This window comes from Humulus lupulus, chromosome 2 (genome assembly GCF_963169125.1).
Source record: "Humulus lupulus chromosome 2, drHumLupu1.1, whole genome shotgun sequence".
In the NCBI taxonomy this organism is placed as follows: Eukaryota; Viridiplantae; Streptophyta; class Magnoliopsida; order Rosales; family Cannabaceae; genus Humulus; species Humulus lupulus.
In genome coordinates, this window is record NC_084794.1 from 125,039,168 (window position 1) to 125,049,380 (window position 10,213).

General features: G+C 34.0%; 1 pseudogene; it reads right to left on the reverse strand.

Moving 5' to 3' along the window:
• Positions 1–373: 373 nt before the first annotated feature.
• Positions 374–5,680, reverse strand: LOC133816290 (actin-related protein 8-like; annotated as a pseudogene).
• Between the last annotated feature and the right edge of the window lie 4,533 nt (positions 5,681–10,213).

The window sequence follows — 10,213 nt, forward strand, 5'->3', positions numbered from 1 at the left end:
GTTATTATTTATGTATACATTTGTTGGCATTATGTGGTCATTAATACATGAGATATACAAATACCACTATCCTTATTCTAGACATAATAGTAACTTACAAAAACTACAATATTATAGAGTTCCAATTCTAGTGAAAAACAAGATTAGCTGTACCAAATTTGCAGAAGAATAATGAAACAACTACCTGATTATATGCATATTATTCATATGTTTTTCACAATTTAAACACTATACTTTCATGAAGTCTCAATTATATTCTCTTAGAAGAATTGTATTCTCGTCACATTTTTAACGCCTAGAATCAAGACATAAAGCATTTCTAGACATCTTTTTCGATGAATTATATGGTAGAAGTTTTAATATCCTTGCAGCACACACACACACTCACATGCATCCACACAGTTGGAACTTTCCTGACAATGCTCGTGAAGCAATAAATATTATAAGTTCCAGAACTTACACTCCTGCCATTCGTGGCTGGAATAAGATTTCTCTTGTTTGAAACCGCTCTTTTGAAAGAGTGAACTGACCTTCTCCTGCTGCTTCAGATGATGCTCGTGTATCTTTGAGTAGCTCAGCCTCATAATCATAGGCAACATAACAGAGATTCTGTATAGAAATAAGGTCATAAATAGAACTCAGCTTCAGCAAGGTCTCCTTACAAAAATGAGAGAGAAGAGCAGTAGAAAACAAAATTGAAACATTCCACTAAAACACAGGATACTAATGGTATTAGTAGTTTAATGTACCATGAGCAAAATATTTTCTTTGAGGGTGCAAAGCTGATAGTATTAAAACAGAATAACTATAGTCAGGAAAAACGAGGATAAATATTCAACAACAATATTCTGCACTCAAGAAACAAGCAAGACTTGTACCTCTTTCAAAGTGTGAACGGTGTACAGCGATTCAAAACTAATATTGTTCTGCTGCATCAACTCCTTAAGAAACCCGGTAAGTTTTAGTGCTCCCAGTCCCACAACCTCCACACCCACTTTGCGCATTACTTTACCATGTAAAACTAGAAGCCGAAAAAGAAAAGAAAGAGTATATTTTAGATCCCCAAACATTGAATGCAACCAAGATATGATATAAAAGAAAGCACTGGAAAATCCATAGAATGAAAATGAAAAAAGAAGAATAAAAGCAGCAAGGCTGCATGGAAAGTTAAAATTGTAACTTATACTGCAGGGCTAATCAGTATATATCATAGGTAAATGAAACCTTGTTGATAGTTTAAGGAAGCATAAAGCATATAAAAGATAAAAGAGAAACTATCACTCCTTACTTGGAACAACTGATGTGACTTGAAACTCAATATTTACAACAATTCCTGAAGTTCTTCTAGCAGCATACAAAGCTAAAGTTGCCTACATTTTCAAAAACAGAAAATGGATAAGATCTTACAAATAAAAAACATCTATCAAAGAATCAATCGAACATTTTAAGCCAAAAGCAAAAGGTTCAAATTACTCATAAACAAGCATAAGTACGTAAAGCATCTCAGCTTATAGTGTTAATAAGTAAATTTGGTGCCTGTTCAGGATTGTCAACCACTCAAGTCACAGAAGCTTGCTTTACAAAAGGAAAATGAAGAATGAAAATTGGATCAAGGCCTCAAAATCTATATCCGATGGTAAATGTCATTTTTGCATGAAACAAACTAATCTTAATTCTTTACCAAAGAGGGGTAGCTCAAATGATAAGGCATATGGCTTGCTATATCACAAGGTATGAGGTTTAAGTTTCTCTTGGATACCTACATAGCAATTGTTAGCGGAATCCTAGTTTTAAAAAATAAAAATTTACTCTTATTTCTTTTAGTATTAAATATCTTAGAATATTAAACAGCAGCGGCAAGTTAAGGCTTAGCGAAATTTACCTGATTAATTGCACAAACAGCAAGAACATTCATGTTAAATAGTGCTACATATATAACTTCCTTGAGTTGTCGTCTTGATGCTTTTGCAGATTCAGTATCTGCAATAAAAAGACAGAAGCCACATCATAAGGACAGAAAGTGTCTCAAACAAGAAAAACACACAATTCTCAAGTGTCTCACTAAGGAATTACACGACCAAACTTCAAAAAAAATTTAACTATCTAAATTACAGAAAAGGCAATGAATATATAGAAGCTGACCATCATAATGCAATATTTGTATAGACACAACCACTGGCTGTGATGGTGCTCTTACCTGCATCCTGTAAAAGACATATCAAATATACATATGTGAGTAAAGAAGCTCATTTCATGAAAGCCAAAGCAAAGAAAAAGAGAGGAGCTACCTGCTATAAATAGTGGAAAAAAACTGTCTAAGTCTGGTATACATTGGAGACTCAATGTTACCAAATTCCTGCATATGAGAAAGTGACAATTGGGATTACACACAGTTGTGGTTAATGAATGAATGAATGATGAAACTTTGAAGCTGGTAGTTAAAAGGTGACCAAGAAAGTAGCAAAGCGCACAGATGGAGCAGCATACTTGCTCCAACCGTATTTGCAATAGCCAGAGCCACCTGGTCAAAGGACAGAGAAGAACATAATAATAGAAAACAAGAAATGGGTATTGACTAGTGTTCCTTCCTATATAATAACACCACAAGGAGCATATAGTTATATTTTAATTGTCTGGTTATTATTTATGTATACATTTGTTGGCATTATGTGGTCATTAATATTATTGATTAGTTGTAGATATCAAACTTAAAGGAAACCAAGAACCCGTGCACACGTGCCTTACACTAGAATATCATGTATACATTTATGAGGTGCATGTACCAACACAGATTTAATACATACTTTAAGCACAAACCTTCCCCTGTTTTAGCAAAAGACTGAATTGTTCGATCACATCTTAATATTTTATTAGGATCTGGAAATGAAAAGAGACCATTTTTCATCTAGACCAGATTTAAAAAGGTCAAACAAGAAAAACCTAATTTAAGAATACCATCATATGATCAGTCATCATATAGCAAAGCAAGTACGACACGCTACTAAATTTCGAGACCACCTGTTTCATTTACAAGAGTGCAATTTTCTTTTTCCATTCAAGTAAGACTGTATTCTATCATATACAAGATTTACAACACCAAATAAAAATGTGAACAAAGTAAAAAAAAAACATAAAAGAAGTTAATTAAGCAAAAGAAACATGAAAACAGTAAAGGTGCCTAATTTGTGTACCTGAGAATGAGTGAAACAGCTGGTGGGTTTGAGGTATTTCTCATAACAGAAGAGGCTCCTCCATTGATAGAGCAAAGGAGAACTTGGTACAAAGAGAGGGCTGACCTGCAAGAGCAAGCTACGGGACCTGCAAGACTGCAAGTTCAAATGACTCGATCTCTACATCTTTTTTATCTCTTGACTTATAATCTTCATAGCTGTTTCTCTTGAACATTGAACATAACAATATCTAAAATTGCATATCAATCTAGTTTCTATCAAAGATGGGTTTTTTATCATATCAATCTACAACATTCAGCCAACAATTTGTATTATCATGGATGAGAGAAACGAACCTGAGATAGTGGTCGTGAGGCAGAGAACTCAAGAGGCAGAGAAGCTCCACTCTGGAGCGTGACTTCGTGAGGCGGAGAAAGAGCTCCACTCTGGAGCGAGTCTTCGTGAGGCAGAGATGAGTTGAGGGCGGAGAGACTTCGTGAGGGCGGTGAGGGTGGAGAGGGCGGAGTGAGTCTTCGTGAGGGCGGAGAGGGCGGAGTGAGTCTTCGTGAGTGAGAGATGGAGGCTGAGAGAAAGGGTAACTTAGAGAAAGGCTGAGAGAAAGGGAATTTGGCATAAATTCATTTTGGCGCCTGAGTTTTAGTCATACGGCGCCAAAATATGTCTTATTCAGATCCGTGTGTTTTTAATCCCCCACTATTCAGATCCGTGTGTTTTTAATCCCCCACTTAATAATAGCACTTCGAAATATATGCTATTCTTTAATGTAATATATACTAAATATTGTTGTAGTGATTATTTCTTATGTATCTTTCCCAAAATAGTAGCTATGTCTAGTAGTTTTAATGGTCCAAGGTCTTAGAAATAGTTGGGTCATTACAATTCTACGTCTTCGTGTGACAGTGATCAGTCTTGAACTTAGCTATTACATTCATACTTATATGATGGTAGCATGCACCATGGTAGGCATCAGAGAAGACGACCTTAAGAGCGTGAATAATGCTAGCATGCCCGTCTAATACAAAAGCCAGATTATTAACAACTCCAACAACTTCCTTCAATTTCATCATGAAATACTTCCAAGAATTTTGGTTCTAACTATCCACCAACGCGAACGTAATTGGTTAAATGTGGCTATTTGCATCAATGCAACAACACACAGCATGTGGCCACCATACCTCGTCTTTAAGAATGTTCCATCCACACATATCACAGAACTAGATGATGTAAATTCCCTTCTTCAAACTCCAAGTGAGAAGAAAAAGTAAAGAAAGCAACCATCCTCTGTGAAAAAATTGGTTATTGTACCTGGATTCTTTTGGTACAACATGTGTAAGTAAGAAGGTAACTTGGAGTAGGATTCTTCAGGTGTCCCCCTGACATAACCAAGTGCCTTCTCTCTGCATCTCCATGCCTTCATATAACTTATTGATCCCAAAATATTTCTTCATATCCTCCTTTATGTTGTTTTCCATGTAGCTAGTGTCATCAGTAGCATATTTGTTCTTGATAAGGTGCCAAATGACCCAAGGTGCTGCTTGACGGTGGTCTATCTGTCACACTTCTAGTGAGCACGTATGTACACTATTGTAAACAATGATCTCAAACATTGAAGACCGCACTACTTTTTCCCCCTTAATCTCCAAGCACAGTCAGGATCCTTGCAGGTGATATACCACACATTAGTACCAGACTTCTTCACCACAAACTCAAAATTATTCTTTATTGTGAAGAGAGCCGCTTTGGTTTTCAAATCCATCTTGTTCCCAAAAGTCTTCCCAAGGTGTATCTCTCCCAATGGTGCACCGGAAGAGGAGGTATGTGATCGACCAGAGGCCATAATATCTTATTTCGTAAACATGGGAGCACTCCATCTTCTGTGATCTGCTGTTGAAAATAGTGGAACGTTCCATGTAATGTTATCTTCTGTTCCACCAGGACAACTAAAGTTGGGGCCAGGTGTTCGTTGTACTTGACTTGGTAGGTTCGCTCGTGCAATAGGACATACTGCCTGTTCTTGTACTTGTTCGACTTTGCAAATCATCAGATTTGTCAATCAGCACTTCTGCACTATAATATGCCTCTGAATCATACCCTAAACCCTCATTAAATTCAATTACTGGATCGTCATTCACATAGGGGTCATCTTCATACTTGTTGTCCCTCAGGTCACCAATAGGTACTCCCATTGGATCTCCCTCAGGTCCAACAGTACCCACATGATCAACACCGACAGTACCCATAGGATCTCCCAAAAGATATCTTTTTGGATTAAAAGTGCCCACCTCACTATGAATTTTATCAACACTGGGACCGGGAGTGGAATATAGATCTGAAATGACAATCTTCTTAATAGGAGTGACACACAAGGAAATCCTTTCTTTTGTTGTTACTCCTAGGAATGCACGGACACCAAGATCACTTTCAACATGGACAAGTGTAAACGGTTGGTTGCCGCATGTGTAAGGAACCTCCAATCTCAACCCATACATCTATTTATCAACACGAAGTTCCTTGTGCAATATGTCAAGAAGTTGCAAGTACGTTACATCATTCTCCATCGGTATCACAATGCATTGAGCATCCTTAAAAATCCACTTCCTCCCTTCTATTTCCCAAACACCATTGTAAGATATAGAAACGTAAACAATGGAACCTATGATGAAAAAAAAAACCAAGAAATTGTTAAAATAATTGTAATTTTTTTCAGGTTTTAGACAGAAATCTGTCAAGCTTTAATCGAACCTACATCGAGCTCTATCAAGCTCCTATCGATCTTCAATCAAACATACATCGAGCAACAAGTTTTTAAACCGAACATAACCCTAACCAAGGATTTCATCGAGCCCCTGTCAAGCACTAATCGAGCACCATATATCGAGCCACAATCGAACAACATCAATATCTTAAAATAACCTACACCATCTGCCTATTATCGAGCCTAATTCGAGCTCCCATCGAGCACATATCGAGAAACTACTAAACCAAATAGTCTTGGGTTCAATCGAACCCCTATCGAGAAACTACTAAACCAAATAGTCTAGGGTCCAATCGAACCCCTATCGAGTTACCATTGACACCATCGAGAAATAATTGCTAAACCTATCGAGCTATCATCGAGCCACTATTGAGTAGCATCGAGCTCACAACTTAATAGAGTTCTACATATCATCGAGCCTCTATCGAGCTCCTATCGAGCAAAAATGTTGCAGAAAACCCAGAAAAATGTAGATCGCGAAATATCTCTAACAAACCCAAAAATCACACCAATATAGGCTCAGATCTGTTCGAAATAGCCAAAAAAAAGTAAACAAACAATCCCTAACACAAAAAAATGAACAATCTTCTTACCCATGGTTTTCCTCCTTCAAAATCCCTCAAAATGGATGTTGCCTTTGATATCGGGATCTTTATAGTGACAATAGAGATGACTAACAATGATTTCAGCAAGAAATTTGGCATTCAGTGTGGGTTTTGGTGAGGGTTTCGTGAGAGAGAGAGAGAGATATAGAGAGAGAGAGAGGGAGAGAGAAAGGAAGAGAGGGTTTTGGTGTTCTTGATATAATGGGAGGGATATTTTTGGTAGATGGGGAATTTTTAGCATCAAAATGAAAGAGTGAATAGTGGTTGTATTTTTTGGTAATAGCAGAGATTATTAAGCATAAATAGTGAAATTTCTCTTCTCCAATTGACATAATTTTTAATAACAAACTTTATCTTTTGGGTAGACACCACCAATTATTCACTTATATATATATATATGTATATATATATCATGTTCCATATTAACAATATATATTCTTTGAAATAAACTAAGGCGGATACCATCAACCATTAAACATGGATTTTTTTTGACAAATTTTCGTTTGTTAATACAATATATAAACATCACTACTACAAATAGTACTACACTCTTAATCGTGAAATATCAATAGCTTATTGAACACTTTAAATGTGAATATTGCATGAAAGTAAGATACTCTGAATTCGGGAGTCCAAGAGTTTTATAAAACATTCTTGATGGAAAAAGATGTAAATGAAAAATATCATTGAATTTAATTAGGCCAATGAATCTAAGAAATAGTGATAATTCTTGTCACTTATTTATGGGGGGTGGGGAAATAGCCATAAAAAATGTGAAGGTAACCTTATTAGGTAATAAAAAAAATTGTTGAAATAAAAATTGAGATTTTTTCAAAAGTATACTTTTTTTGTGTTTTTTTTTTACTTTTTTACGGTCCCTGATTTTTTTTTTCAAAAACGTTACCTTAAGTTTTTCGAAAAATACATTTTTAAAGTTTTATATTTACAAAAATACAGTGTCAATGAAACAACTAAAAAATAACAATAAGACAACAACTAAACATTAATTCTATTTTTTCTTTTAAATCAAAATATATCTGCAAACAACTAACCAACAAATAGACAACAACAAAACAAATATAAATAAACTTAAACAACTAAAAACCAACATGAAAACAACTATACATAAAATCTAAACAGCACAAAAACAACAATAAGACAACAACTAAACATTAACTCACTGCATACTGCACACATTTAAAAACAACTAAAAGTCAACCCATTGCATATTAACATATTTTTTTTATAAAAAAAAATCAAAATATATCTAAAACAAATAAACAATAATTAGACATCAACACAACAACAAAACAACTATATGTAAACTTAAAACAACTAAATATCAATGTGAAAACAATTATACATAAATCTAAACAACTAAAAAACAACGTGAAAACAACTATACAATAATCGAAACAAATAAAAAAAAACAACACAAAAACAACCCAACATATATTAAACATAACCTAAAATTATCAGTATAAGTATACTTAAAAAGCTTAAATTTCCTAACTAAAGAAATTAAATAATCAATATAAAATGTGAACCTGAGGAAAAATGAGATTTTACCTTGTGAAAAGTGGGTCCCAATAAAGACTTCCTTTTTTTTTTCTTATGCTAAGACTAATAAAGACTTTCCTAGTTTGCTGTTGTACACTCCCGCTTCTTCTCCATTCTGCCATTACCAACCCACCACTTCAACCTTTCATTTTCAAGGTTCTCCTCTTTAATCCCGATCACCTCTGTGTCTAACCCAGTCAGATTCCGCTGAAGATGGTGGTGTCAAGGTGAGATTTTTCAGACCAAGCTCATCTCGGAAGAACATCGAGTGTTTCTTCAAGTTCAAGCAGCTGCCAAGAATAAGGCAATGTCAAACGTCCCTTTTACGTGGCAGGAGATGGTTGCTGACAATGGGAGGAAGCCTGTGGCAACAACGGTGGCGAGAAGATTATCGTGGTGGTGGCGCCGAGAGGGTGTCGTGTTGGTGGTGGCTTGCATCATCGAATGATGGCAGAGTCGAGACTCCCTCGGTCTTGTACAAGTCACCACCGTGAAGCGACACTGAGGAGAAGAGGAGAAGTGCTGCCGATCACTAGAGGCCCGCTATGGTGGTGCTCATCGGCTGTTGGTGAGGAAGAAGACCGTAAACGTAACTTACATATATAATATTATTTATACAATATATATCTGAATATATATAGTATATAATGCATTAGTTAGTTACACATTATATATCTAATATATATAATTATTTAATTAATGTATATATTATATATATATAACTTAATAAATAAATATTATATTAAAATCAAACCTGAAAAAACAAAACTTTAAATAGTAGAAAAGTTAAAAAAGTTGTATGTCAGTAAAATAGTTAATATAGTGTTAGTTTTGTCATTTTATGTAAATTCCCCATAGAAATTTAACTTTAATAATTGGAGTAAAATGACAAAAGTATCCTAAAGAAATACAAAACTTAAACAACCGCTACTAATTGTCTAAAGACAACCGCTATGTGTTCTAAACACACAAATAACCCATATATGACTCTAATTCTCTCTTTTATTAATGATAAGTATAGGTCATCTTTGTCAATCTACAATCTTTTTTCAATTGCTTTAAGATTGGAATTCTGATTTGATCGGTATATATACTTTTGTCTTTGAATAAAATATATCTTTCTTCAATTCTTGTTTTTCATCATTATCCATAGGTTCTCTGTAGATGTTTATATCTGCTATTGATATATATATAATACAATATATATATATATAATACAATATATATATATATATAAATGGGTAAGTATTCAATTTCAAATATAAATATATATATATATATATATCAATGATTACATTAATTTTAATTGTTGAATGGTTATTGAATGGTTGTGACTAAAAAAAATTAATTAGTATTAATTAGCTACCTGTAACCTGATACTATTACGAATACATAGTATATTTAAAATATTTTTTCCTTATAAAAATGTCTATTAAGATTTATTTTTTAAAAAATAAATTTTATTATGATCACTAATTAATTTCTAAAAATTTACTTTTATAAAAAAATTGGTATAAATATTAAGGCACTGAATTCTTAAATATCACCTTCATTTTAAAAAAAAACAAATAAATATATTGATGAAGTTTTATAGTTATTTTTTTAATAATAAAGGGTTTTATAATTTTGATTATGCTAATGTTAATTAAGTTTTAAATTTTTTGTAGTATATAATATCAAATAATTTAAGGATCTTAAAAAAAATCATTTTATTCTTAAAATAATTTTTTTTTAATGATAACCTATTACAACTGTTGACGCGGTTCTTCGCCAACAGGTAATTATACGAATAAACGGGATGGATTTGTGCTAAATAGTGAACCGTAATGTGTAAATATTTATATTCCAAACTGGTGAAATTAGTATGGTGGGAAGGTTATCACTCCTTCTTTTTAGGTGGTTCGAAGGTTAAAATCTCTCTAGTCCACCAGTCAATATTATTGATATCTCTTGAGTATTCCTTACAGGGTGTTTCTTTACAATCAAAACGTTAACCCCTTGCAACGCCCAGGGTCTCCATATTTATAGGGAGGGAATATCTGGGTGTTGGTAAAGGGGGTCATCCCGTGACCTTCTTACCCATCATGTCACCTCTGTGACAC